At 44.3% G+C, this 27,292-nt stretch overlaps 1 non-coding gene across 1 annotated transcript; it reads left to right on the top strand.

Annotated features, from left to right (window-relative positions):
• Positions 1–24,605: 24,605 nt before the first annotated feature.
• TRNAA-UGC (transfer RNA alanine (anticodon UGC)) lies at positions 24,606–24,677 on the top strand. The gene has a single exon. It is a non-coding gene; the product is annotated as a tRNA-Ala (tRNA).
• Positions 24,678–27,292: the final 2,615 nt, after the last annotated feature.

The raw sequence follows: 27,292 nt of genomic DNA, 5'->3' as shown, positions 1-27,292 counted from the left end.
TAAAAATAGTTTTATAAGTGCACACTTATGGCAATTCTGGGGTGTGGTTTGTGTCACGATCAGTGATATCATGAACATTATCAGTATCTCCCCAGCTTTCTGATTCAGTGTCACAGCACACAGCTGGCAGTTCAGGAAACCTCTCAGGACAAAGCAGGTATCTTTTCTCCATTGTATCCCTGAGGAAAGAAAGAGGAAGTCACTTATATGGGTTCCACAGTTTAGCCCATGCTGGTCTTCAATTATCCCACAGCCAGGGCTGGCCCTAGGATAAATAATGCCTGAGCAAGGAGTGCTTTTGGTGTTCTCCATAGTTAGTTTATCAGCTCACTGCCCTCTTTAGGTAGGCACCCTGGGACACTACCTGGCTTGTCCACCCCTCAGGCTGGCCCTGCCCACTGCATATACTGAAGCATCTGAAATGCTTTGATTGTATGTGCTGAAACAATCCTTCAATCTCTCAAATGAGGATAATTTGGATGCAGGCTGAAACCTCGATCTTTTTCAACAGCACCTTTGAAGCTCTCATGTGCTATTTGTGCCGCATATAAATGTAATCAATGGAAGATAGACTGCAGAAAAAAGATCATACATACATCCTCCCAAGTGTACGTTTTACATTGGTCTGAAGTCACTTGTATGAAAACCTGGACAGTTGCTGCCAGTTGTTGTTGTTATTGTTGTTGTTACTGTTAGCAATTATATATTTCTTTTCAACAAAAAATTTTTCAAAGCGGTTTGTATAGCAAATCAAATTATTTTCCTGTTGGTGTGCAATGGACAGGACATATGAAATGTCATTATGAGGCCAGTGAACCATCTGGAAAAAGCTCCTGTATGAACAGTGCAGATGAGCAACACTTAAATACTGAAGAAACATCATCTGAAGCTATTTAGGCCCTCTGGAGACCCATCCTTCATGCATGGTGGGAAGGTAATAATAATGTCCAATTATTCTGGCAACAACCATACAAGCTCCTTTAAAATTATCTCATTTTCAGTGAATCCAAACCTGTTCTTTTAAAAAAATATATCCATCGTTTATGCCAGGTAACAAAATAAACTTTACTAATCAATCTCTGAGGAACCAGCCATAAATCAAAAGGCCTGGTGAGAAGTTGGCAATTTTTCATGTATTCCAAAAGTAATATTTTAAAGCTGACCTGCTGACAGGGTGGTCTGGGCCAAGGAAGTTATTGCATTTGTGATGACCAATCAACTTCTTTCTCTACATGTTGTAATTTACTCATCATTCACTTGCAAGAATATCCATGTTTGTTTCATTTGAGCTACCAGCACTGGTTTTATTTAGTGAGTATTAGATGAAATAACCTGCTTTTGTTTAGTGAGTAGCAGCTGAGTGCTTGACAGTCTCATTAAATGTATACTATTTCAATAGCTATTACAGGTGGAACATGGGTTGCCAACCCATTTATTCACGTTGATCTGTTCCAGCCCTACTAAAACAATACCTAAAAACCACATTTCCTGAGAGATTTGACTAGTGGGCCTCTTGGGGTTCTCTAGAGGAATCCAAAGTGCGCTCTCTCTCTCTCTCTCTCTCTCTCGAGAGAGAGAGAGAGCGAGAGAGCGAGAGAGAGAGATATTGATTAAGTGCCGTCAAGTCAGTGTCGACTCTTAGCGACGACATAGATGGATTCTCTCCAGGAGGTCTGTCTTCAACTTGGCCTTTAAGGTCTCTCAGTGGTGCATTCATTGCTGTTGTATTTGAGTCCATCCACCTTGCTGCTGGTCATCCTCTTCTCTTTCCTTCAACTTTCCCCAGCATTATGGACTTCTCAAGGGAGCTGGGTATTCACATAATGTGTCCGAAGTATGATAGCTTGAGCCTGGTCATTTGTGCCTCAAGTGAAAATTTTGGATTGATTTGTTTTATGATCCATTGGTTTGTTTTCCTGGCTATCCATGGTATCCTCAAAAGTCTTCTCCAGCACCAAAGTTCAGAAGCGTCAATGCTTTTTCTCTCTTGCTTCTTCAAACTCCAGCTTTCGCATCCATAGAGTGTCATGGAAAAAACCATTGTCCGAACTATTCTAATCTTTGTAGGTGTAGACACGTCACAGCATCTAAATATCCTTTCCAAGGCCTTCATTGCTACCCTACCAAGTGCTAGTCTGCGGTGTATTTCTTGACTGCTGGATCCTTTACTGTTTACAGTCGATCCTAAAAGGCAGAAGCTATCCACCCTTTCAATGTCTTCATTGTCAATTCTGAGGCTGGTTGCTGTACCCGTTATCATTAGTTTAAACTTCTTGATATTTAGTCTTAGTCCCATTTTTTCACTGTGCTCCTTGACTTTCATTACTAGAGCTTGCAGATCATCCACATTCTCAGCTATCAGAGTGTTGTCATCAGCATAGTGCAGGTTATTGATGTTTCTCCCTTCAACTTTAAAACCACGCTCATCTTGTTCCAATCCAGCTTCTCTCAGTATATGTTCAGCATATAAATTAAATAAAGAAGGAGAAAGTATACAGTTTTGCCTTACTCCTTTGCCGATCTGGAACCACTCTGTTTCACCATGTTCTGTCTGGACTGTGGCTTCCTGTCCTGTGTCTAGGTTTCACATGAGAACAATGAGCTGTTCTGGGATGCCCATTTTCCTAAGGATATCCCACAACTTGACATGGTCAACTTATCGAAGGCTTTTCTGTAGTATATAAAGCACATATTGACTTCTTTTTGGAATCCTTTGCTTTCTCAATTATCCAGTGTTCATCAGCAATGATGTCTCTTGTTCCAGCTTGAACATCTGGCATTTCCCTTTCCACACAGGGTTCTAATCTACGTTGGATGATCCTGAGCATTATTTTGCTAGCATGTGAAATTGTGTGATATATATATTGTGCAATGGTTTCCTCAATCTGTTATGTCTCCTTTCTTTGGTATGTGTACAGGGATGGAGCCACCATTGAGCCAACGGGTTCAAAGAACCCAGGCCTCTGACCAATCAGGGGCCACGAGAGTGGCCCCAACACCCCCCCATCTGACGTCAGACGCAGGGAGGCTAGTTTAGCTCCCGAGCGGGGGCTGCACGGCCCCTTCAGGAGCTAAAGAAAGGCTGGCAATGTGTTCACAGCACCAGCCAGGAGCGGCTCTTCCCTGCAAAGTGCCAGCCTAAGTTGCGCCAGCCTAAGTGGCTCCTGAATGGAGTTAAAATGCGGCCCCTTCAGGAGTTATAAGGCTGACGCTCTTCCGCAGCACAGCTCAGGAGCGGCTCTTCCCTGCAGGGAAGAGCCGCTCCTGGGCTGTGTTGCAAGCCTTCATTTAACTGCCGAAGGGGCCACATGGCCCCTTCAGCAGTTAAAGGGTAACTGAACTGAGTCGGCCGAACAGAGCCTCAAGGCTCCGTTCAGCCAGACCACGCCCCCACGTCTGACATCATTATATTATTATAGCAATGGTATTATTATTTATAGCAATGAATTATTATAGCAATGGTAGATTTGTATAGCCAATATGAACCATGCAGATTGGTAAGTGGGAAGTCAACATTTACTTAATTAAATGTAATTGGATTGTTAAGCTATTGTAAAAACCAATAAAATTTTAAAATGAAAAAAAAAATATGCGGGGGCGGGGTCAGCAGGGCCACGGTAATGGCCACACACAGGCCGCTGGCAGTCCCACTGCACCAGTGTATGTGTATGTAGATTGATCTCTTCCAATCTGTTGGCCAATTGACCACTGTGTCATTCTCCAAATTTGCTGGCATAGTTTGGTTAGAGCCTTGACTGATTCTTCTTCTGTTGCCTGCCATATTTCTATAGCTATTCTATCAATTCCTGTAGCTTTCCGACTTGGTAATGACCGGAGTGCTGATCTAATGTCATCTTCCCGTACTAGAGGTTCTTGCAAGTAGTATCTTGGATGTTGACCTCCCTGCTGTACAGATTTTCAGTATACTTTCATCTGTTTGATCTTCTCAGAATCAGCTACTATCTGTCCTTTGGCATCCCTTAACATACCAATTTGAGGTTGGAATCTCCCTCTGAGTTCAGAGATTTTTTGAAAACTTGCCTTGTTTTTCCATGTTGATTTGCACCCTTAAAGTCTTTACAGATGTCATTGTAGTACTGCTCCTTGTCTCTTCTAACAGCTTTCTGAAATTCCCTATTAAGCTCCTTCCTGAGGTCTTTATCTTTTTTGACTTTGGCTTCTCTCCTCTTCTTGGCAATTTCCACCATCTGTTCTGACATCTATTTTGCTTTCTTCTGTTTCTTGGTCTTTGGCAGTCTCTTTTCACATTTGTCCTTAACAACTTCTTTGATTTCATTCCACAATTCCTCTGGTCCCCTATTAATGAGGTTCAGAACTTCAAAGTAGTTCCTGATGTTCTCCTTGAAAATGGTGGGTACATTATCAAGATCATATTGTGGGAGCTGGATAGCTTTGTTTTTCCACGTTAGCTTGACTGGAACGTGCACATCAGCAGTTCGTTATCTGTTCCACAGTCAGCACCCGGCCATGTCTTTGCTGTTATAACTAAGCTCTTCCACCTCCTTGCACCAATAATGTAATCAATTTGATTTCTATGTACTCCATCTGGTGATGTCCATGTATATAGGCACCGCTTTGGTTGTTTGAAGAATGTGTTAACAATGAAGAGATTATTGGCTTGGCAGAAACTAATAAGTTGTTCTCCTGCTTTGTTTCTGTTTTCTATGCCATATAGGCAGACTGTGTTTTTCTCCTTACCTTTTCCAACTTTGGCATTACAGTCTCCAACCACCAGCATCACATCTTGCTTGCATGTTTTGTCAATTTCAGACTGGACTTGAGCATAAACCTCATCAACTTCCTCTTCTTCTGCATCAGTTGTTAGGGCATAGACTTGAAGAACTGTCATGTTAAAGAGTTGCCCATGGAATCTAATTGACATTAGTCAGTCACTGACTTCATTGTACCCAAGTACTGTCATTGCTTTATCCTTCCTATTTATTATTTTATTTATTTTATTTTTAATTAACATATTTTTATACCACCCAATACTTACATCTCTGCAGTGGCGTACCGGGGGGAAACGGCACCCAGGGCAAGCTATGGCCCTGAACTGGCGGCCCCCGCCCCCACATACCTGGCCCGGCGTGGCGGCTGGCGATTCGGCGGTGGCGACGATTCGGCGGCGGGTCGCGAGTGGCGGCGGCGGTGGGTCGCCCGCCAAGTGGCGGTGGCAGTGGGTCGCCCGCCGAGTGCGGCGGTGGCTGGTGTGGTGGCTGGCGGCATCCCATTGCCTGTGTAGCGGCGGCGCGGAGTTCAGGCAGCGACGCCGAGCCGAGCGGCCCGGCATCGCTTCCCAACTGCTCAGGCGCACCAGGCGTGCCTGCACAGTTGGGACGCCAACGCCGGGCCGCTTGGCTCGGCGTCGCTGCCTGCACTCCGCGCCGCCGCTACACAGGCCATGGGATGCCGCCAGCCACCACACCAGCCACCGCCGCACTCGGCGGGTGACCCGCCGCCGCCACTCGGCGGGCGACCCGCCGCCGAATTGCCGCCACACGCCCGCCGCCACACTTGGCGGGCGATCCGGGGGGGCGGCGGGTGAAAGCCACTTTTTGGCGCCCTCCATGTGGCCCGCTGGGGTGGCGCCTGGGGCACGTGCCCCCCCCCAGCCCCCCTATAGTTATGCCACTGCATCTCTGGGTGGTTTACAATGAAAGCAACACCATTCCTTCTTTGGTTATTGTGTCCTGAGTAGTAAACGGTATGGCTTTCTGACTGAAAGTGTCCCATTCCAGTCCATTTTAATTCACTGATGCCCAAGATGTCAATCTGTAGTCAATTCATTTCATCTTTCACTGTGTCAAGCTTTCCTATATTCATGCTTCTTACTTTCCATGTTCCCATTGTAATTCTATCTTTGCAGCTTCAGATTTTCTTTTCCTGCATGGCAACATCAGCTGCTAGACATCCAAAAGGCTTTAGTCTAACCACACCATAAACACCATCGGTACTCTGAGTGATCCTCAGCTCTTCCTCAGTAGCATGTTGAGTACCATCTGACTTGAGGGGCCCAGCATCTGGCACTACATCGACAGTCATTCCATGTTGTCTATCCATGTGGTTTTCTTGGTAAAATACAGGAGTGGTTTAACATTACCTTCTCCCATGCAGTATGAAATGATGCCTTTGTCATTGTCACTGAAATGATCGTCCGCCTCCAGCACCTTCTTATATCACTGCTGCCCAATATAGGTGCCTGCTTGCTTTAGCTAGGCAGCTGAGATGACCTTTGTGCTTTGGGTGACCCTACTGGGAGTATACCACCCAGCGTATTTCGCTCATCCCTCCCAGAAACACCCTCCTGCCATGATGAGGCAGCATACAGTAGCAGGACTTGGAGGTGGGGGAAATATATATATATATATATATATATATAGAGAGAGAGAGAGAGAGAGAGAGAGAGAGAGAGAGAGAGAGAGAGACTGACTGACTGCTGGAGTTCAAGGTAGGCATTTCTCTGCACAGTGAGCTGTATGCAAAAGTTGAGCAACTAATAAGTAGTTCAACACCAGTGGCCCACATGCTGCGCCGAGATACAAGGACAGAAGAAAGGCTCCAACTTTGCAGAGGCCAGGACAGTGAAGATTTGCAGCACAGCACAGTGTGTGGGGAGGTGGATGGACAAGCAATTTTGCATGGGGAGTGAGACAAGCATTCCTCTCCATGCATAAGTCCTTTTCACTTCCAGGAATATGTCCCTGAGGGCTGCACAACCTCAGGGAAGTCTTCTTCCACCTTCTTATCACTTTGCAGAATATGGGTTCTTGTTTTTTACTTATTCAATCCAATTTTTAAAATATCAGCTAGAGTTTGAGAAAAATTTGTTTATTCTTCTTGGGAATCACTTAAGAATTTGAATGCATATTATATCTAACTGAGTGTATCTAACGTTAGATTATTTAAATGCAGATATGGCAAACTTATGGAAGCTTGCACCCCTCTGAAATACTCACACAAATACTTCTGATATTACAGTTTCATGTGTTTTATGTCACAGTTGTGATTCACTGAGTACATTCATTTTTGAAGGTGACAATAGAAAGTAGCTAGCACTGAATGAAGTGGAATGTTGTTTTTTTAAACAGAGATAACCTCCACAGTCTTCATTCTCACCCACAATGAAGTCTAAGTACATGTAACCACAGCTGATCTCTTATTACTTTTGCACATCCCAGCTTTTCAATGGTCTCTAGATTTTAAGCTCCTTAGGGCAGAGACCTGTCTTTTGTTTGTTTGTGCTGTGAAGCATAATGCTAATTGATTCTGGGATTCTAACATTTAATAATAAAATGGCAGTTTTTAAGAAGTAGAGACAGTGGTTGATATGATGGGCAGTGTTTCTTTCCATTCTGCTCCATATCAAATGACAAAAATGGTGTTTGCCTTTCACATACACACCACCAAAATGATGTCAGCAGACTTCAACTTCAAGTTCAAAAACTGCAGGTAACTATTACTTTATTGGACAAAAATTGCATGACCTTGTATGAAGCTGGTGTACATAGACCACATTTGTACATGGCACATAAGAAACCTTTTGGTACAAAAGAGCATTCTTGGATGATTGTCCAGGTGGAAATGGAACATGTAGCTCACAAGCAACATAAAGGTGATTTTGTTTTGCTTTGTTTTGTTTATTTCAATAAATGGAGCCATTTCTTTTTTTATTTCATTTAATGTTTTTAAACATTTTATAACCATTTATATTTTGCAACAACATGCCCAAGTTACCCCCCACCCTGCCCCCATACCCTTCCCCAAGAAAGAAGAGGAAGGGGAAAGAAAGAAAGAAAAAACAGAAGAGGAATAAAGGGAGAGAAGAAGGGAGAATCACCATTGCAGTAGAAGATGTGGATTGGTCAGAAAGATTCTTATTCTAAGAAAAGATTAAGAAGGTTATCCCAAATTTCAGACCATTTATCCAAATGGAGCCATTTCTGACTGCTTTTGTAGCAAATGAAAGAGAGATTTACTGCCCAATCCACAGCTCAGTTCAGCTGCAGTATTTGAATTTTAGCCAATCTGGTGCCATGGAAGTCAACCACATCAGTTTAAATTGAAATATTATTCAGTACATATCTGAGTTCTAAAACTGGCTGTGAGCAAATGTTCAAGTACATAAGGAGAGACTGCTTACACTATTCCTCTGAGACCAGAGCGACACCATTTCCACCTCTTCCAGTTTTCAATATTGGTGGTCTTCTGAATATTCCACAGATGTTTCTCCTGTTCTCCTTGTTCTTACATGGCTATTTTTTCCAAGTGATTATTAAGAGCAGCTGTTTCCATGTGTGTACCTCCTGCTCCACTGCCCTCTAGTGATACACATCGAATCGTGTTGTAGTTTAAATCCGGTGGGGTGGGACATCACCCACGCACAACATTAACTTATATTTTCAGTTCATTTTATTGTACATATTAGGATGTATGAAACAATATAGAATGTGTTCAGGATGTGTCAATCAGTTCCAGTTCTACTCTCAGTTTTCCCGCAAGAACACAACACACACATTGAATGATCTAATTTTATTCAGCATCTTGGCTGAAGTTTCAGTTACACCTATAGTCATGACCAGTGAGTCCCAAAATGTGAAAGGAAAGCAAAAAGAACAGAAATATGTTTTCAAATAATAGCTACACCAAGCTGAAATCTATTATTTATTTTAAAAATATCTTAATTGGCTTTTACCTAACATATAGTCAAAGGCATCGGACACTTCAGAATAAAAGTTTGTTATAAAATCAAGATACAAAAATCAATATTAAAATCCAAATAGCACTAGTCTCCAAACGCCTGTTGAAACACGAAAATTTATTACCTTCCTAAATAAATATACTGATAGTGCCAGGCAGGTTTCTTTATGGAGTAGCTTCAATAACTGAGGTGCCATTTAAAAGCTCAATATGCAACCACATTTAACCACACATTCAGGGAAGAGGATCTGGAGCAGATACTTTACATAGTGATCTGAAGAATAAGATGGGAGAAAGTTTGTAAAGACCTAATGACACATTTCTTTTTCCTAGATCTTTTCCTGGATAGTCATGATCTGTCCTTATGTTATGGTAGGAAGCTACTGTTACCCATAACTGCATCTTCCTTAACTCCAGTAACTGCTTTGTAATTCAGTTTTAAAGCTTTCCAGCTACTTAGATGTAAGCAATTGTTTTTTGTATAGGCCTAAAATATTGTGCATATCTTTCTCAAATGCATGAGGTTTGACTTTGCTTGCCAGTGTGCTTGAGAACATCACCCAATGCTCCTACTTTTGGAACCTCATCCACTTCTGATGCAAATCATGTGCCTCCATTTTTCCAACAGCCTTGTGAAAAGATTATCTCAGGGACAGCTGATAATATATGAAATATTATATTACCATTATGTTTAAATGGGGGGTGTCAGTTTTTCCTTTTGACCAGCGTTTTTGTCAAGAGCTAGAGTCAGTTTTCACAATGGGATCGCTATCAGTTTGCTGTCAAAGTGACAAATTTTGACTAAAGGTCAGGCTTGACATGTCAGTTGTGCTTGCAGGGTGGGATTTAGTCATTTTCACCATGCTAAACCCATATCTGCAAAGGTCAGAACAGATGGAAATTTGCCCTGGTTCAGAGAAACAGCCGTTCTCATATGATGGATAGGTCTATTCAACTCTGTGCTGCAGTCTTAGATTTGTTGTAACTGACAGTACCATAAGTGTATTGGACATGAAGACCTACTTATAAGTAAAACAATCTGATAGAACTAACAACTTCTTTCTTGGAACTGGATACTCATAACTGAGAATACCTACAGATATAGTACTTTTTCCATTACCTGTCACGACACAAAGGCAATTTTTGGAGTGGAAATTATTTCAAGACTTTGGCTGCTATTCATATAAATAAAGTATCTGGTTCAGGGGATGGTATTTCCTAATGTCCAGAAACATGTGAGGCCGTTCCTTTGCCAACTTCAGTGCCAATATCAGCAATCTTAAATGTTGAAGATTCGGCTCAATTAAAACTAAAATGGTCCAATGAAGTATCTGAATTAATAGATAGTAGTGGCCGATATCCTCAGTAACAAAGTGCTAGTGGTACAGGGCTACAGAGTCTATTTCCATCGATCTCCCCTTCCCTCAGGGACATATTTTCAGGAGTCATGGTTGAAAATCTGAAAATGAAAATTGCCCCTCCCCTGTAGTACCAATGCAGTAATAGAAGCATGAACACTTTATTAGCTTGTATGTCAACCTTTGTAATCTACTACGGAGTGGACCAAATTATGATGAATTGCATCCCATTTTTGTTCTGGATACGTTGGCTTCATTAAAAGCTTCCACAAACCTCCCAAACAGTGTATTGGGCATCTGTCCATTACAGATTGATAAAATTCAGCCCCAGATGAACCTGCTGATATTGTAGGAGCAAGCCATGAAAGGACATTGCATGATCTAAACAAAGCTTGCCCAGAGGAACTGATAGCAAAAATTGATCATATTTCTAATAAATTATAACCTCCGTACACTCAATCTCATTACCATCAGGGCTAATTCAGACAATTCTTCCAACACATTACACGTAGGGCTAATTAACATGATGTTTCCAATGGACCCCTTTCACCATGCAACAAGGGATGTGAACATGTACATCCTGTCTCCCTTCCAGTGCATAATCCCACAGCCTTATCCAAACTATTCCTCACACACAATTTAGTATTTAAATTGCGTCTGAGGGGTGATTCAGATCAACTGACCCCCATGTGATTATGAGTCTCTGTGATGACACATCAGGAGTCAGACTTGTGCATTCATGTCCCTTATCATGTGTGAGTGGGGCTGGTTCAGACATATCAACTGACTGAGCAAAGAGGCACCTTTTAAAAGTGGTGATTTTCTTTATTTAGCAGGGAGAAAGCAATTGCTTCTATCCATCTCTCCAGTGGCTGTTGTTGCTGGTGTCTATCTTGTTTCTTTTTTGGAGGATAGGGAGCAATTTTATATCTATCTATCTATCTATCTATCTATCTATCTATCTATCTATCTAAACTGCTTTGGGAACTCTTATTGAAAAGCTGTATATAAATATTCATCATATTAATATCATCCAAACCAGCCCACAGTCTGAAATATTATGTAGGATGTTTCAGGATTATTCCACCTGCTAAAAATATTTACTAGGTATTAGAGATCCAGTACCTGGACTCTTCTGATTTAAAATTAAATCATTTTTCTTCTAACTCAGAATTATTAGATGTTATTACATGGAACAACATAGGCAGGAAGACTATGGTAACTTATATTGACCCCCTACTTCTTAATGCCTTCACCAGGGCAGTAGACACGATTGCTCCCAAGTGTCCCCTCCAACCTGCTTCGAAATTGGCCCCTTGGTATACGGAAGAGGTACAGGGGCTGAAGTGGCAAGGTAGGCGACTGGGCCGCAAGTGGAGAAAGACTCGACTCGAATCTGACAGATTACGACATTTAAAGATCTATCCTCAGGCGATACATGCAGCAAAGAAGCAATTCTTTTCTGCCCGTACTGCTTCTGAGAGTTCAAGTCCGGCGGAGTTGTCCACTGTTGTGAGGGGCAAGTATCTGCACCCCCCCTTGAACCAGAATTTGGAAGCATCAGTCACCCACTGTGATGTGTTTAATGAATTTTTCGCAGACAAAATCTCTCGGATTCGGGCCAACCTAGATGGAGACTCCACAGTTAATCTGATGTCTGAACTGGAGGTGTCCAACAACTCCTCTTATGCGATTCGACTGGATCAATTTCAGTTTGTGACTCCTGAGGATGTGGACAAGTTGCTTGGAGCGGTGAGGCCTACCACTTGTTCACTTGACCCTTGTCCAACCTGGCTTGTTCTATCTAGCAGGGAGGCTCTTGTAGGTGGCCTGGTAGAAATAATAAATGCTTCTCTGAGGGAAGGCAGGATGCCTCCTTGTCCTAAGGAGGCAATTATTATACCTCTTCTAAAGAAGCCTGCATTAGATCCCTCTGAGTTGAGCAATTATAGGCCTGTTTCTAACCTCCCGTGGCTGGGCAAGGTAATTGAGAGGGTGATGGCCTCTCAGCTCCAGACGGTCTTGGAGGAAACTGATTATCTAGACCCATTTCAAACTGGTTTTTGGGCGGGCTGTGGGTTGGAGACTGCCTTGGTTGGCCTGATGGATGATCTCCAACTGGGAATGGACAGTGGAAGTGTGACTCTGTTGGTCCTTTTGGACCTCTCAGTGGCTTTCGATACTATCCACCATAGTATCCTTCTGGAGAGTTTGAGGGTGTTGGGGGTGGGAGGTGTTATGGTCCAGGCCTGATTTATATACTAAATATGCTCATTAGCTAGCATACAAAATTAGGCCTGGCTCATAGTGTCACCAAGTGACCAAGTTCTTTTATATGGTGACCATGTAGGATCTGGGCGCATGGAAGAAAGGAGATCAAACCAATCCTCAAAGATTCAGTGGGCTTTATTGAGTATAAAAGAATAACACATAGTCTAGCAGAAAGCAGAACACTCTATCAATATATTACTAACAGCATTTAAACAGAACATCCTAGCCAGCACCAGTATTCAACCGGTGTTCCTAACTACATATGTGTGTGCATTAAATCTCCCTAAAGCCTAATATACAGGCAGAAAAGAGTGGGGGGAAGGAAGGCTGTGGGCTGGCATGGTTTGGGGGAGATCAGGGATTAGTATAGGGATGAGGGGAAGGGAGCAGAAGAAGGGGAAGGGATGAAGGGAATCCAGGCTTGTAAGGAGCAGCATATTTACCAGGATCAGAGACTTGAGAGTGGAGATCTTTCCAGCTGAAGGAGCGAGGCCTTTGGCAGGAGACAGGAGTGTTTGCAGTTGCTCAGATCACGGCTGGGAGCCAGAGCACCATGGATGGGGAAGTCTTGACTTCTCACTGCGCAGTAGAAGTCACAGACAGCTCCTGTCCATGGACAGAGTTCCTGCTTCTAGCCCCGTGGCTTAGCAGCAAACTCTGGCATTGCTGTGAGCATATCTTGCTGTAGGAACAAGACTGCCCGCTCTCTGTCCAGTAGCCTCATTCTTTATAGTGTATTTTCCTTTGATCTCTCTCTCATAGAGTCTATTCAAATCTCATCTTTTCCTGGGTCCTCAAAAGGTGACAACTTGCTGCTACCTTCTGGACAATGTCTTTTAATTATTCAGGATATTGGCCAGTCCAGAGAGATCTCAATCTCATCTTCTGTAAACTGTGCGCTTAGAAGGGAGGGGGGAACATTGCCCAAAACAAATCTGCATCTCTGAGCTACAAATTGCATCTCCCCCCAATTGCCAGTCTGACCCCAAAAGGTGTTAAAAGTCAGAAGTTAGTGAGAGAATTAGTTCTATTTGTGTGAGACAGCAATTACATTATTTCTTGTGTACCTCTATCTAGTGTGTAATTATAACAAGAGAATATTTAAAGTAACATAAAAAGGGGTACATGTGTTCAATACATTTGGCTAGGGCAGAAGCATCCTGTCAGTGAGGTAAGAATTATAGTCTATAGGAGTTTTCTTTGTATGCATCTACCTATGTTGAATCTCTATAGAGAGCAATTGAGTTAATCCTTGACAAGGATTAGCGCTGACTTTTTGCAACAGGAGAGGGGAGACCAGCCTCTGGCCTTTACCACAGACATTATCTGGTAGTGAGTCACATTTTAGCATATGAGTAGCTCAGGCCAAGCTTTTGTGCCTTCTTGAGTAGCCATTTCACAATACAATGCTGGATTGCCTCCTCCTTCACAGAGCAGTTGACCTGGGTATCAGTTCACCTTGAGCCCAAGCATTAATCCATTTCTTAATATAAAGTGAAATCAGACACAGGCCTCAATTCCACATACTTCTGAGTTGGTACCTCTGGTTCTGATATGTTGTGGTGTCCATAACAGAGGCACTGTTTTACAGTGGTTCCGCTCCTACCTCTCGAAAAGGTTCCAGATGGTGTCGATTGGAGATTGTTGCTCTTTGAAATCTGAGCTTAAGTATGGTGTCCCTCAAGGCTCCATACTCTCTCGAGTGCTTTTTAACATCTACATGAAACCGCTGTGAGAGATCATCAGGGGATTTGGAGCTGGGTGTTACCAGTACGCTGATGACACCCAGATCTACTTCTCCATGTCAGCTTCTTCAGGTGATGGCATATCCTCCCTAAATGCCTGCCTGGAAGCAGTAATGGGCTGGATGAGAAAGAATAAACTGAAGCTGAATCCAGATAAGACGGAGGTACTTATTGTGCGGGGTCAGAACTCCAGCGACTATTTTGATCTACCTCTTCTAGATGGGGTCACACTTCCCCAAAAGGAACAGGTTTGCAGTCTGGGAGTACTTCTGGATCCACACCTCTCCTTGGTTTCTCAGGCTGAGGCAGTGGCCAGGGGTGCTTTCTATCAGCTTCGGCTGATATGCCAGCTGCGTCCATTTCTCGAGATCAATGACCTCAAAACAGTGGTACATTTGTTGGTAACCTCCAGACTTGACTTCTGTAATGCACTCTATGTGGGGCTGCCTTTGTACATAGTCCGGAAACTTCAGTTGGTTCAGAATGCAGCAGCCAGGTTGGTCTCTGGGTCATATCGGAGAGACCACATTACTCCTTTGCTGATGGAGTTACACTGGCTGCCAATGAGTTTCTGGTCAAAATACAAAGTGCTAGTTATAACTTATACAGCCCTAAACAGCTTAGGTCCTGGGTATTTAAGAGAGTGTCTTCTTCTCTATGAACCCCACCGGCCGTTGAGGTCGTCTGAGGAGGTCCATCTCCAGTTACCGCCAACTCGTCTGGTGGTCACACAGAGACAGACCTTCTCGGTTGCTGCCCCAAGACTGTGAAATGCGCTCCCTTCTGACTTACGATCCCATCAATCTCTGGCATTTAAAAAACCCCACAACATTTGAAAACCCCCTTTTTAACCCAAGCTTTCTCAGGTTTTTAAAAAAGTACTGTTTGTTTAATTTTATGGTTTTTAAATTATTGTATTGTTTTAACTTTTATATGTGTTGTTACATGCTGAACTATTTTAACTTTTATATGCTTTTTAATTGTTAGCCTCACAGAGACGTAAGTTTGGGTGGGGTATACATTTGATAAACAAACAAACAAATTGTGACGTTCTATTGCTTGAAACTCAGGGCCAGACTAGATGTGTTACTGGTTTTTGAATGTCCATTTTTGAAACTGTAAATAGCTATTGCACAGGAAGAAATCAGGCTCAGGACCATGGCATGCCTGCCACCATGAGCAGGAGACCCTGGATGATGCCGTTGCTGGTGCTGCAGCACCCCCATCATCCCAAGGTGCTTGGGGTCTTTGCCACTGCTGACCTGTGTCCTGCAGTGGATGCAGACATCATGGTGTGGGTCACCATGGCAGAGCTCAAATTTGTCCCACACCATGCTTCTCTCAGTCCAGGATTGTTTTGGTGATGGTGGTACTGGGGCTGATGGTTTGTTCTGGGGCCACCACCACCACTTCTGCCCTCTGTCCAGGGCTGAGAAGGTCCTGGAACAACTTCCGCTTGCACCTCCACAGTGTCAGCTGGTGAGGGGTGCACTGCCAATGGGGATTGGGAGGATGGGGAGAGCAATCTGGTTTGGCTAGCTGCTGACGTCACCTTCTCCTCTGCTGCCACAGGAAGAGCTTCTTCCATGACAGGGGAGGACCTCCTCCCTACTCCTCCCTCTGCTGCAAAAGGTGTCTGTGCTGAGGGGCCAGACTCCTCCAGATAGGAGAGTCCACGCAAAACTACATCAGCAGGGATGACTCAGGGAGTAGGCCCCTCTCGCTATCCCCCACCACAACCAGCATCACCCCTCCCTCTGCCTACTATTCAGCTTCTGTCTGTGCTTTGCACTCTCCTGGGCACCTTGGGGTTTAAAAAAATTTAAGCTCTGATGGCAGAGAGAGAAGTGCATTTAAGGAGTGTTGGCTGAAGGGTGGTCTATTTATGCTCTGTATGCCACACAGCGCTATCTATGAAGAACAGGCAAGGAAGGACAGAGGATTACTGTGACCTCTCTCTAACCCACCACTCCTGTCCTTCAGTCCTGCCACCTAATCCCTCTCTTCCCCAAACCTGAACAAGTTTTTTTTGGGGGGGGGGCACCTATCACTTCCAGCGTCTTTGGCTGGGGCTTCTTTGGCTGGGGGCTTCCAGAGGCATCTTCAGCTGAAGTCTGAATTGAGTCCAATCGGGTCCAATTGGAAGCCAGTGCTGGAAAACCAATCAACGGGGGGGGGGGGGGGACAGGACTCAAATTGGCATGTGAATAACCTGAATTGATCCCAACTGGAATCAGGCCCTTTATTCAAGGGGTGATTCAATTCGAATCACTTGAGTCACCCCAATTGGAGCTCAAATTGATTCGAGTCTAATCAATTTGCAGATCATTATTATAAAAGTGACTATCCAATCTAGATGTATCATTATACGAATAGTTCCATTGTATATTTACTGAATTGTTAGGTCAATAATTGCAGTGTAATTTTGTTATTTGATTTCATTTTTCTTTGGAACCATCAATTATATCTGAGAATGTCTGATCATGTTTGACTGTGATCTGAACATGGTGCAATTGTAATTTATTTATTTACATTTATATCACGCTTTTCCTCCAAGGAACCCAGAGCAGTGTACATGGTTATGTTTGTCCTCATAACAACCCTGTGAGGTAGGTTAGGCTGAGAGATATACGACTGGCCCAGTCACCCAGTGAGTTTCATGAATTTGAACTCCGGTCTCCCTGGTCCTAGTCCAACACTCTAACCACTGCACCACATGGGCTCTGGTTGAGGAATGAACTGGAATTCGCTTTGGCTGCATTCCAGCAGCAAGGTGGCACCCACCTACACACAAATAAGCAAGCTTCAACTATCCATATGAAACATGGAAAGAGCAATTTAGGAGAATTACTAACTCATCCCTGCTAACTGAGCAAAGAGGCACCTTTTTAAAGTGGTGGTTCTCTTTATTGAGCAGGGGGAGAACAACTGGCCCTAACCAACCCCAGCACAGCATCCCTCCTCCAGTGACTGTTGGTGGTGTCTGTCTTACGTTTCTTTTTAGATTGTGAGCCCTTTGGGGACAGGAAGCCTTATTTATTTATTTATTTATTTATTTATTTATTTATTTATTTATTTATTTATTTATTTATTTTTCTCTATGTAAACCGCTTTGGGAACTTTTGGTGAAAAGCAGTCTATAAATATTTGTTGTAGTTGTAGTAGAAGTGGGGAGGTTCTGAATTTACAAAAACTTAGTTTAGTTTTAACATGAGATTATTTCTGTTATATTATTATGTTTTAAGTTTCTAATCTGACTTTCCTTTAACAATTTGTATAATATATGATACGTTGGCTGACATGATGCACAACAGGATGGTTCAGCTTGCATCATGTCATTTATTTATTTATTTGCTTGCTTGCTTGAATATTATGCATACCACTTACCCTAAATTGACTCAGGGCAGTTCTCAATCAAAAATAAAACAATGTAAAATATTAATATAAAACATAAAATACAAGCAGTTTATATCTTAACATAGAACTGATTTAAAAACCATCAAAACCACTTAAATATTATTAGAAGCCAGGCTGAAAAAATGGGTCTTAATGTTTCTCTTGAAGACTTCCAAAGATGATTAATCTCTTCCACCTACAGGGAGCACTCTATCTATCTATCTAATTTATATACTGCCTGACACATACATCTCTAGGCAATTGTTAGAGAATAGCCTATAATTATCAACCACCAAAGGATCTAGGGTGAGCTTCTTAAGAAAAGGTTTAACCATTGCCTCCTTCAGACAAGGAGGCATCCTGCCCTCAGTTAGGCATTAATGATGCCAACCCCAAAAACTTCCCTGCAAGATGAAATCAGCCATGTTGGACAAGGATCCAAAGCAGTGTTTGTCAACGCTTTTGGAGTCATCGACTGGTACATTCTTCATGTGCAGTTTCCCAGACCAGCAGTTAGTAACGGGGTCGCCCCCCTCACTGCCACCCGTACCCCCAGTGCTGTCATGTGCAAAGGAGGTGGAGTCCAGGGTCCACGGAGCCCAGGCGAGCTCTCCAGAGCTGATTTCTAGGCAGGCAGCCCTCCCTGCTGGATAATGTTCATTCCTCAAAATGAACATTATCCAGCAGTGAGGGTTGCCTGGAAATAAGCTTCAGAGAGTTCCTGCCGGCGGCCCCCACCAGCCAAAAATTATTTTGGGGTAAGTGTGTGATTTTTATTAGTGATGCCTCACGGACCAGTACCTAACGCCTCATGGAATGGCTCCAGTCCGTGGAGAAACACTGATCCAAAGTACAGGTGGTATGCCATACTGCTCCAAGCAGCTGGTCCACATCCTCAGGAATCACAGACTGAAAATGATCCAATCTAAACCTACAAGAAGGATTCCTGGACACCCACATAATTGACTCTGCAGGAAGACTGGAGTCCAGATAGGACTGAATACAAGAGATTTTATAGCACTTACATCCACAAAGAACTCATTAAAAGGGTCACAGTGAGACTATGAGGCGCTTCACACGACACATGTGAAGCATCTGATGGGGTTCTGCAGGGAGAGTGGGCTTAGCCTGCACTCCCCACAGACAAGCAGCTGCTAATAGCTGGGGGGCTGGATCGGCTGCCCACACGACTGCCAGCTCCTTCACTGAGCTGGCGGGGGGCCGCAGGGATTGGGGGACGGGCAGCCCTTGGAAGTCCCAGGATGCCCCACGCGAGCATGTGGGCCGTCCTGGAGAGACCCCCGAGCCCGGGAGGCTGCTTGCAGCCTCCTGGCCAGGGGTCCACTTGTGTGTCACCGCATGCCACAGCAACACACGAGCAACGAAATGAGTTTAATGGAGCGTTCGCGCCATTAACTTCATTCAACCCCTGCTAACTGGGCAAAGAGGCACCTTTTAATGTGGTGTTTCTCTTTATTGAGCAGGGGGAGATTAACTGGCCCTATCCACCCCCAGCACAGTACCTCCAGTGACTGTTGCTGGTGTCTATCTTACATTTCTTTTTAGATTGTGAGCCCTCTGGGGACAGGGATCCATCTTATTTATTTATTATTTCTCTGTGTAAACCGCCCTGAGCCATTTTTGGAAGGGCAGTATGGAAATCAAACAAACAAACAAACAAACAAACAAATAAAATTTAAGGGGAGGGTGTTTTAGGCAGGCTAGCTGCCTTGGGAGCACCGGGCTTGCCCGCAAGCCCAGTGGTTCCCAGGTTCCACAGAAACCAGGCTAAGCTCCCTTAGCCCGCTTTCTGTTGATCGTGGGAATAGCCTCATTGTTTCCAGGAACAGATTTGAAACAGAGAGAGCCTGAATTAGATCCCTCACAACCTGAAACAGGTCTGCTGGATGTGAACTTGTGTACACAATACATGCAGAATAAAATCACTTCTTTGCTGTACGTATTGCCACAGCATAGGCCTTCAAGTGAGTACGAATTTCAAGTGAGTATCGAATTTAAGATTAGTCCACCTCCATTTGCGCTCCAGTAGTCTACTTTGCCATGTTGGGGCTGTTGAGGGCTCAAAAGCTTTGACGTGGTGGAGAATGAGCAGTTGTACAATCAGCATTTCTGCAGTTACTACTGCAATGGGAGCATTGTTACAAATGGGAATAACTGATTGTGCAACTACTTATTCTTCGCAGCATCAGGGCTGCCTTATGGGTCCACAGCAGCCTCCACATGATGTGCAGTAGCAGTGGACAGCTGCACATCATGTCAGCCTCTGTTTTAACAGTTTGCTTCTGAAGGAAGGTTTTGGGTCTCAAAACATACTGCAAGATTTTTCAATGGCTGAATAAAGAATTTACTTTATTATTTATACGTGCATGATTTTATAGACCTCTATCATGTTTCCCCGCAGTCGTCTTTTTTCTAAACTAAATAGTCTCAGGTGTTGTAGCCTTGCCTCATAAAGAAGGTGCTCCAGGCCCCTGATCATCTTGGTTGCCCTCCTCTGCACCTTTTCCAGTTCTACAATGTCCTTTTTAAGATGTGGTGACCAGAATTGTACACAGTACTCCAAGTGTGGTCGCACCATTGTTTTGTATAAGGGTATTATAATATGAGCAGTTTTACTTTCAGTCCCCTTCCTAATGATCCCTAGCATGGAATTGGCCTTTATCACAGCTGCCGCACCTTGACTCGACACTTTCAATGAACTGTCCACCATGACCCCAAGATACCTTTCCTGGTCAGTCACCGACAGTTCCCAAGCTTCAGTTTCAGGTTCCTCCATCTTCTGCAGCATGTGAAAGAAACTGTTCTACGTTTATAAATATACCAGATCAAGAAATAAAGGAACATGTGAAAAGGTAGAGAGGCAGGAAATTTTACATCTCTAGCTGTGGCACTGGTGTAGGGGATGGGCCCCAGCCACAGACAACCCTGGGTGAGAACTGCATCTCTTGGGTTGCTTTTCTTGGTGTATGGTGGGGACACATTCAATTGGCAGTAGGTGTATGTCCTCTCATCCTGCTGCCAATAAAACATTATAAACTGGGTACAAATTAGGAACTTTCAAGAGGGAATCATCAGGGGATTTAGTTGGCTGCCAATTACCAGGGCTAAGGAGGAATTTTTGTTGGAGCTTCTGATTGGCTCAAGGGGGTCCTGTGTGGTGGTGGTGGTGGTGGTGGTGGTGGTTGTTTTGTTTCCTCCTATAGATCCCATGGGAATAATCTGTGTGAAATTTTCTGTAGTTATATTGTCACAGCTTTACTGTTGTTTCTGTATGTGACACTTTGAAACTAGGTGAGGATTCAAATTTAGAAGAAGAATGGGTATGCATTTTCCTCTAAGGAGGTCTCCATGAGATACTTTTCTTTTTACACCTGAATTGTTCCTGGGATTGAGGAGGGATCTAGAAGTCATACCCAGAGGGTGACTAAAGGCAGTAACGTCCGATCTGAGGTGGGATTGTGAAGACCAAGTAGAGGCAGCCAGTGGTTTTCTTGACATTTCTTTAATAAAGCATATTGGCTGACATCTAGACTGTTGTGGCACGTGCCGAAAAATGTTCTTTTCCCCTCTTCAGCCTACTCTGCCGCCCTCAAATATGTCTCTGAGGGTTGCAGACTTTCAAGGGCATATTTTCAGGAGGCACAGACTGCTGCAGAGAGAAGGGAATATTGAAAAAACATCACCTTTCTCCTGTTGTGCACATGAATTCCTCCCCCCCCCCATGCCTGTCTGGATGTCTGGATCACAGCCATTAATTTAAAAAAGGAACTTTAGGAATTGCTTTCTTGAACAAAACTGCATAGATGTCATCATACTGTGTATGTGCTGGAATGTCTAGGTCTGCAATAGGACTCAGCCCCAGAACTAGTGCTGGGTCCTCTGGGCTATGTAGACTGCAATTGCTCACCACACAAACACACAAAGGATTATGGAAGACTTTCCACTCAGATTGTGTGATTTCTAAGGAGGTTTGAATTCCAACACCTTTCATTTTAGAAATCAAGGAAGTTATCATTTCTGAGCATCTTTTCCTTATTGGAAAAAAAAGAGAGAGAGCATCTAAGTAAGGTGCTTTTCAGACATGTAGATCGTTAGGAAGCCCAATAATTCACAACTCTTTAACATCTCCAAAACATTTTCTGGCAGGCAGCAGACTGAAATCATTGGCATTCATTCAATAGTGAGGAACATTATGGCTATAGATAGACAAGACATAAATAAACTTTTTTTCGTTCTTTCTTCCTTTACAAAAGACCCATCAGACAACAAAGATAACCGATCTAAGATCACAGTGTCATCTAGTGGACAGTTGAAGAATTACTGAAAGCTAAGCAAAATGTTGACTTTGAACTAAAAATAAAATACTTAAACCTAGGAATGCTCTCTATGTACTCTGTTGTTTTACACCATTATAACCATCAAATCTACAAAAAGATGTTATGTGCTTATATATAGCATTCTCTCTCTCTCTCGCTCTCTCTCTCTCTCTCACTCACTCACTCACTCTCTTTTTCACTCAGATATAAGGCTTCAACCAAACGAAATCCAGATTAAAGTGCGGGGTGGGGGGGATAAGTGCTTATAAGCAATATGTTGAGACTTGTGTCCAACATATGACAACATATGAGATACAAAAATATTTTTGACTGCAAGGAAAAAAATAGAAACTGTCCAAACATTACAAATGTTTCCTGAGGAGTCTTTGATGTTCTTCTGAGCATTCTTCTTGCTACCTGGCAATGATGTAGTTATACAGTTGGTTGATTTTGCAGGCAAAAGTAAAACACACCATTACTGCAATGGAACACAGTCTTTTATAAAGGAAGAACAGAAGAGGTCATCACTCCCCATTTCCTTATTAGTAATAGTGTTGTCACACAATTTCAGTTTCCTTTCTTAGAAATACAATTTTCAGAGACTCATAATGGTAGTCTCAAATGTGAGGGCATTATGCGCCAAAAGTTCTTCTCGGGCTCAGATTTTAATTTGAGCTGGAGAAGAATGTAAGCCCTGTCTCCCTTGCAGCCTCTCATCTCCAAACCCCTTCCACCCACTAACTTGGCTTGCGGATCCAGTGGCAGTGGCATGGAGGAAGCAGGGAGGCCTCTCTTTCTCTCACCCTCCCCTCTCTGGCAGTGGTGGCTGGTGTGGGTGCCGCCAGGTGGTGGACATGGTGGGAGGCACTTTTAAGTCTAAATTAGTAGGTACTTACTTCCATACCACCACACCTGAAAGCTCTTACCAGCAGTGGCATGCCACCCAACACCCACCTGCGGCAGAGGATCAGCTCCACCACTCACCTGTGTGGAGACCAGCTGAGTGCATGGAGACCAGCTGAGTGGCAGAGTCTGTCCTCAACTGCAGTGAGTGCTGGGCAGCATGCCTCTGCTGTTAAGAGCTTTCATGTGTGGTGGTACAGGAGGTAAGTACCTACTAATTTAGACTAAAAGATGCCTCCTGCCGCTGCCCCTGTGGTGCCCACACCAGCCACCACTGCTCTCTGGTGTCTGACATATTGCTATAGCTGCAAGCCAGCTTTCAGGAGTTCATAAAAGTAGCTTTCCCAGCACTACGATTAGAAAACCGCATATCCCAGGTTTCTTGGTAGGTGGGTCACAGCTGTAGCAGCATGTCATGTGTCAGATAGGGCAGTTTATCAGGTCCTCCATTACACCACCAACAGAGCAGCAAGTAAGATAAGCAAGTGGGTGGGAGGGAGGAGAGGAAAGGAAAGGGGTTTTTGAGGGATGATAGGGTGGATGGAAAAACGGGGCTTGGAGATTCATTGATTGGGCTAGGTGGATTTGGCCCAGTCACACTCTTGATGACATCACTGGGAGGCATGATAGGATCAAATATGGCTTGGAACTGGTTTTTGAATAAATTGTTTCAAATAATCTGGTTTTCCAAGTTTGGGGGGAAATTTCATTCTCTGAGACATGCCCCATCAGAAATGACTAATTTCTTTTGTGGTGTTTTCACAGTTTGTAGGTAATTGATAGGGCTGTGTAAAGATTTGGCTTCGAAGCACTGACTCTGAATCACCCGAGTACCACCCTGGCCCTGCAGGGAGGTGGCAGCTCCCATTGCTGATCTCTGTGCAGAGCAGTCCTGTGTACTACACTGCGGCGGGCGGGTGGGGGTGGCATTAAAGGAAATTAGAGCTGCAGAAAACCAGTGACATCTTAGAAGATATCCTGGGAGTACTGGAGAAACCACATTTCCAAGCACTCCCTACATCCTTGTGCTCAAGACATCACAGGGGTTTCCTGTGGCTCTGGATCCCTTTAACAGCCCTTTTCAGTGCTATGCACAGGACTGCTCAGTGCGGAGGTAAGCACTAGGAACTGCCACCAGCTCTCCATTGGGCCAAGGCTGATGGCAGATGATTCAGCTGTGATGCTTTGAAATTGAATATTTGCACAGCCCTAGCAAGTGAGCAAGCCTCTACTTTCCCATTGACAAAATAATGCTGTTTGGCTAACATTGGAGAATCACAATGTTCTTGTCAGAAACACTGCCTTGGGGAAAGATGTCTAGATCCCAGAGTAACAATTACACATTGGTTGCGCTATAAAGTGATAATGTGGAAAGGCCCATAGACAACATAAGAACTCTGTGTTTTAGTTGAAACATTGCCACTGAGCTGCTATTACTCTGGGCAAGGCTTACTCTTTTGCTGTCAGTTATAATACCTGGTTTCCTTCATAATAAGCCCTGAAATCTGGACATAGTCAAAGCTGGCCTAAAACGTAGATGGAAAATCTGTGCACATGAATCAATATGGGCATATCCACCAGGAAGACCTTCTCTTCAAGGCTCATTGAAATGAAGGAGCTGGGCATGAGATGGGCAAGAGCATCATAGCATACTCTTGTGCAATGCCTGTCCATTTCAATAAGTCTTGCCAATGAGAATTTCCCAACAGATTGTGCCCTGTAGGTCAGCCCTGTCTGTCTTTCACTCTGCCATCCATTCTGGCATTTAATATCTGCTACCTGAGGCAGTAGCCTCACCTTGCTGCCTAGAACAGCTGCTCACAGTACAGTGATATTCAAATACTGGGTATGCCCTCTGGGCTGCAGTTCTTGCCTTTTGAGATGTAGCTCAGTGGTAGAGCATCTGCTTTGCATGCAGAAGGTCCCAGGTTCAATCCCTGGCATCTCAGGTAGGCAGGGGAAAACTCCTATCTCAAACCTTGGAAAGCTACTGCCAGTCAATAAAGACAATACTAAGCTACATGGACTAATATTCTGAGTCAGTATAAGGCAGCTTCCCGTTGCATAACTATTGTGTTGGATAACTGCACTGACTTATAATAAATTATCAGGGCCGGACTGGGGGCAGAGAGGGCGGTAGAATGTACCGGGGGTGGGGGAACCAGGTTTTGAGCAGAATGAGTACTCAGGGGCGGGGTGGTGGGGCTCAGGGATGCTCCACGGGTGGGGCGCACCGGGAATATGCCCTGTTGCCCTAGGGTCCAGTCTGGGCCTGTAAATTATCAGTTATTTATAATAATTAGTTATTTATTAGTACCATTGCTATGCTTTGAAAGAAGCGATCTCTGTCTTGGCATGGCTGTTCATTATCAAATATGTCAGATATGCTGAACAGCAATAATCTATTTGCTCTTTATTCTCATAAAAACATGGATTTCACTTGGCAGACTAGATTAAATACAGATATGACTAAATATTTTATATTCCACATCAATTGATGTTAAAAACCTTTTACTGAGCTTGCCGTCCACTTGCCTGTGGGGGTCCTAATCAAGCCACAAAGTGGGTGTCACTCCACAAGATGTTATACATTTTCCATGTTATTTCAAAATCAAAGTGTTGATTCAAGCACTGAGCTTAAGCAGACATGTTTCATGGAATGTCTGGCAAAGGAAAGCAAGGTGAGGCAAGAAAAATGTGCTACTTCCCACAAAGTGGGTAAAAGATGATCATTTGAAAATTTGCATTTGGTTTGTATGGATGAATTAGGGGTAATCAACACTGAATGCTGAAATGTGACTTTAGGAAATACTGCTCACTTACACAAATGCAGTCCCACTTTACGCTATTTTAGGCGATTCATATACAAATCACATTTGTACTTTGCCAATCTCAAGCATTTTGATAGGGAGCTACTGCATTCTAGTCTACATGGTCTGCTGCAGCGTTGAGCCCAAAACTGCTCTGGGAAATGGGGGTAGTGACTTGGTGACATTACAGAAGCCAGCCAATCAGCATTTCAAATTGTTGCTTCAGACTTGCAGAGCAAATTTTATCAGAGCCTGACTCTGAGGAGAAATAGGCATGTTTGAATGGAATGCAATGAGAAGCAAACAGACAAATTATTCCTACTTTTAGCATCCTACAAGAAAACTCTAAGAATATTTAAAACCTCAACACATTCAAAGCATAGTGAGTGCAGAACAGCAGATAGGTGGCAAAAAAATAAAAATTAAAAATAGCTAAAAACTAAATATGGAATACCTAGTTCAGGAAAATACTGGACGTTTGCAACACTAAAAATTCTATGAAGAATTTTAATCCTCTTGCACTCCAAATTATATGGGCCAGAAAGTGAAGTTTGGGATGTTTCTGCAGTTAGGTTTGAGGTTGCATCCAAATAACCTTATCTTGCGGCTGACTGAGGAGAGAACTTTGTGGGGATGCGTGGGGATGTTTGGCAAGCCCCACCCACACTGCAGCCACAACCAATAAAAAGGTGGGGGAGGAGCTGCCGCTCAGACAATGGGCTTAGGAGGCGATGTGGCGGTGGCACGGCCACCCAGAAATGGCTGCCTGGCTGGTAGGCAGAGAGCCGGGTGGCAGGCAAAGCCCCACCGCTCTGGAGGAGGCCGCAGGTGGGCTTAGGAGGTGGGCTTAGGAGGGGGGGAAGCGGCCTGGCAGGGAGGGTGGAGAAGAGGTCTGGTGGAGGGGGGGAGAAGCCCCACTGGCCTCAGGAGGGAGGAGGCAGGAGGAGGTGGTGGCCGGCCCGGGTTGAGGAGGCGGCTGTTGCCAGGCCGGCTAGTGGCCTGAGAAGAGGGCATGGGTTGAGGAGGCAGCTGTTGCCAGGTCAGCCGGTGGCCCAAGGAAAAGTGGCTGCTGCTGGGCTGCCAGCAGGCCGAGGGGGGAGTGGCCACCAGCGGAACAAAGGGGAGCAGCCGTCAGCAGGCCAAAGGGAGAGCGGGCACTGGCAGGCCAAGGAGGAGGACTGAGTTGTGGCAGGAAGAGTGGCAGCTGGCGGGCCGAAGGAAAGCGGCTGCTGGCGGGCCAAGGATGAGAGCCGAGTTGTGGGGGGGAGAGAGGGAGCAAGAGGGATTTAGGGGAGGAGAGCACGAGCGAGAGGGATGTGGGGGAGCACAAGCGAGAGGGATATGAGTGGGAGAGCGCGAGTGAGAAGGATGTGGGAGGAGAGCATGAGTGAGAGGGATGTGGGGAGGTGAGCGCGAGGGAGAGGGATGTGGGGGGAAAGTGTGAGTGAGAGGGCAAGTTGTGGGGAGAGCGCAAGTGAGAGGGCAAATTCATTCATTCATTCAATTTCTATACTCCCCTTCCAAAAATGGCTCAGGGAGGTTTACACAAAGAAATAACAAACAAATAGGATGGAACCCTGTCCCCAAAGGGCTCACAATCTAAAAAGAAACATGAGATACACACCAGCAACAGTCACTGGAAGTCCTGTGCTGGGGATGGATAAGGCCAGTTATTCTCCCCTTGCTAAATAAAGAGAATCACCACATTAAAAGGTGCCTCTTTGCCAAGTTAGCAGGGACCTAACTTGGGGGGG

This window comes from Hemicordylus capensis, chromosome 3 (assembly GCF_027244095.1).
Source record: "Hemicordylus capensis ecotype Gifberg chromosome 3, rHemCap1.1.pri, whole genome shotgun sequence".
Taxonomy (NCBI): domain Eukaryota; kingdom Metazoa; phylum Chordata; class Lepidosauria; order Squamata; family Cordylidae; genus Hemicordylus; species Hemicordylus capensis.
This window is presented reverse-complemented; position numbering and strand designations above follow the sequence as displayed.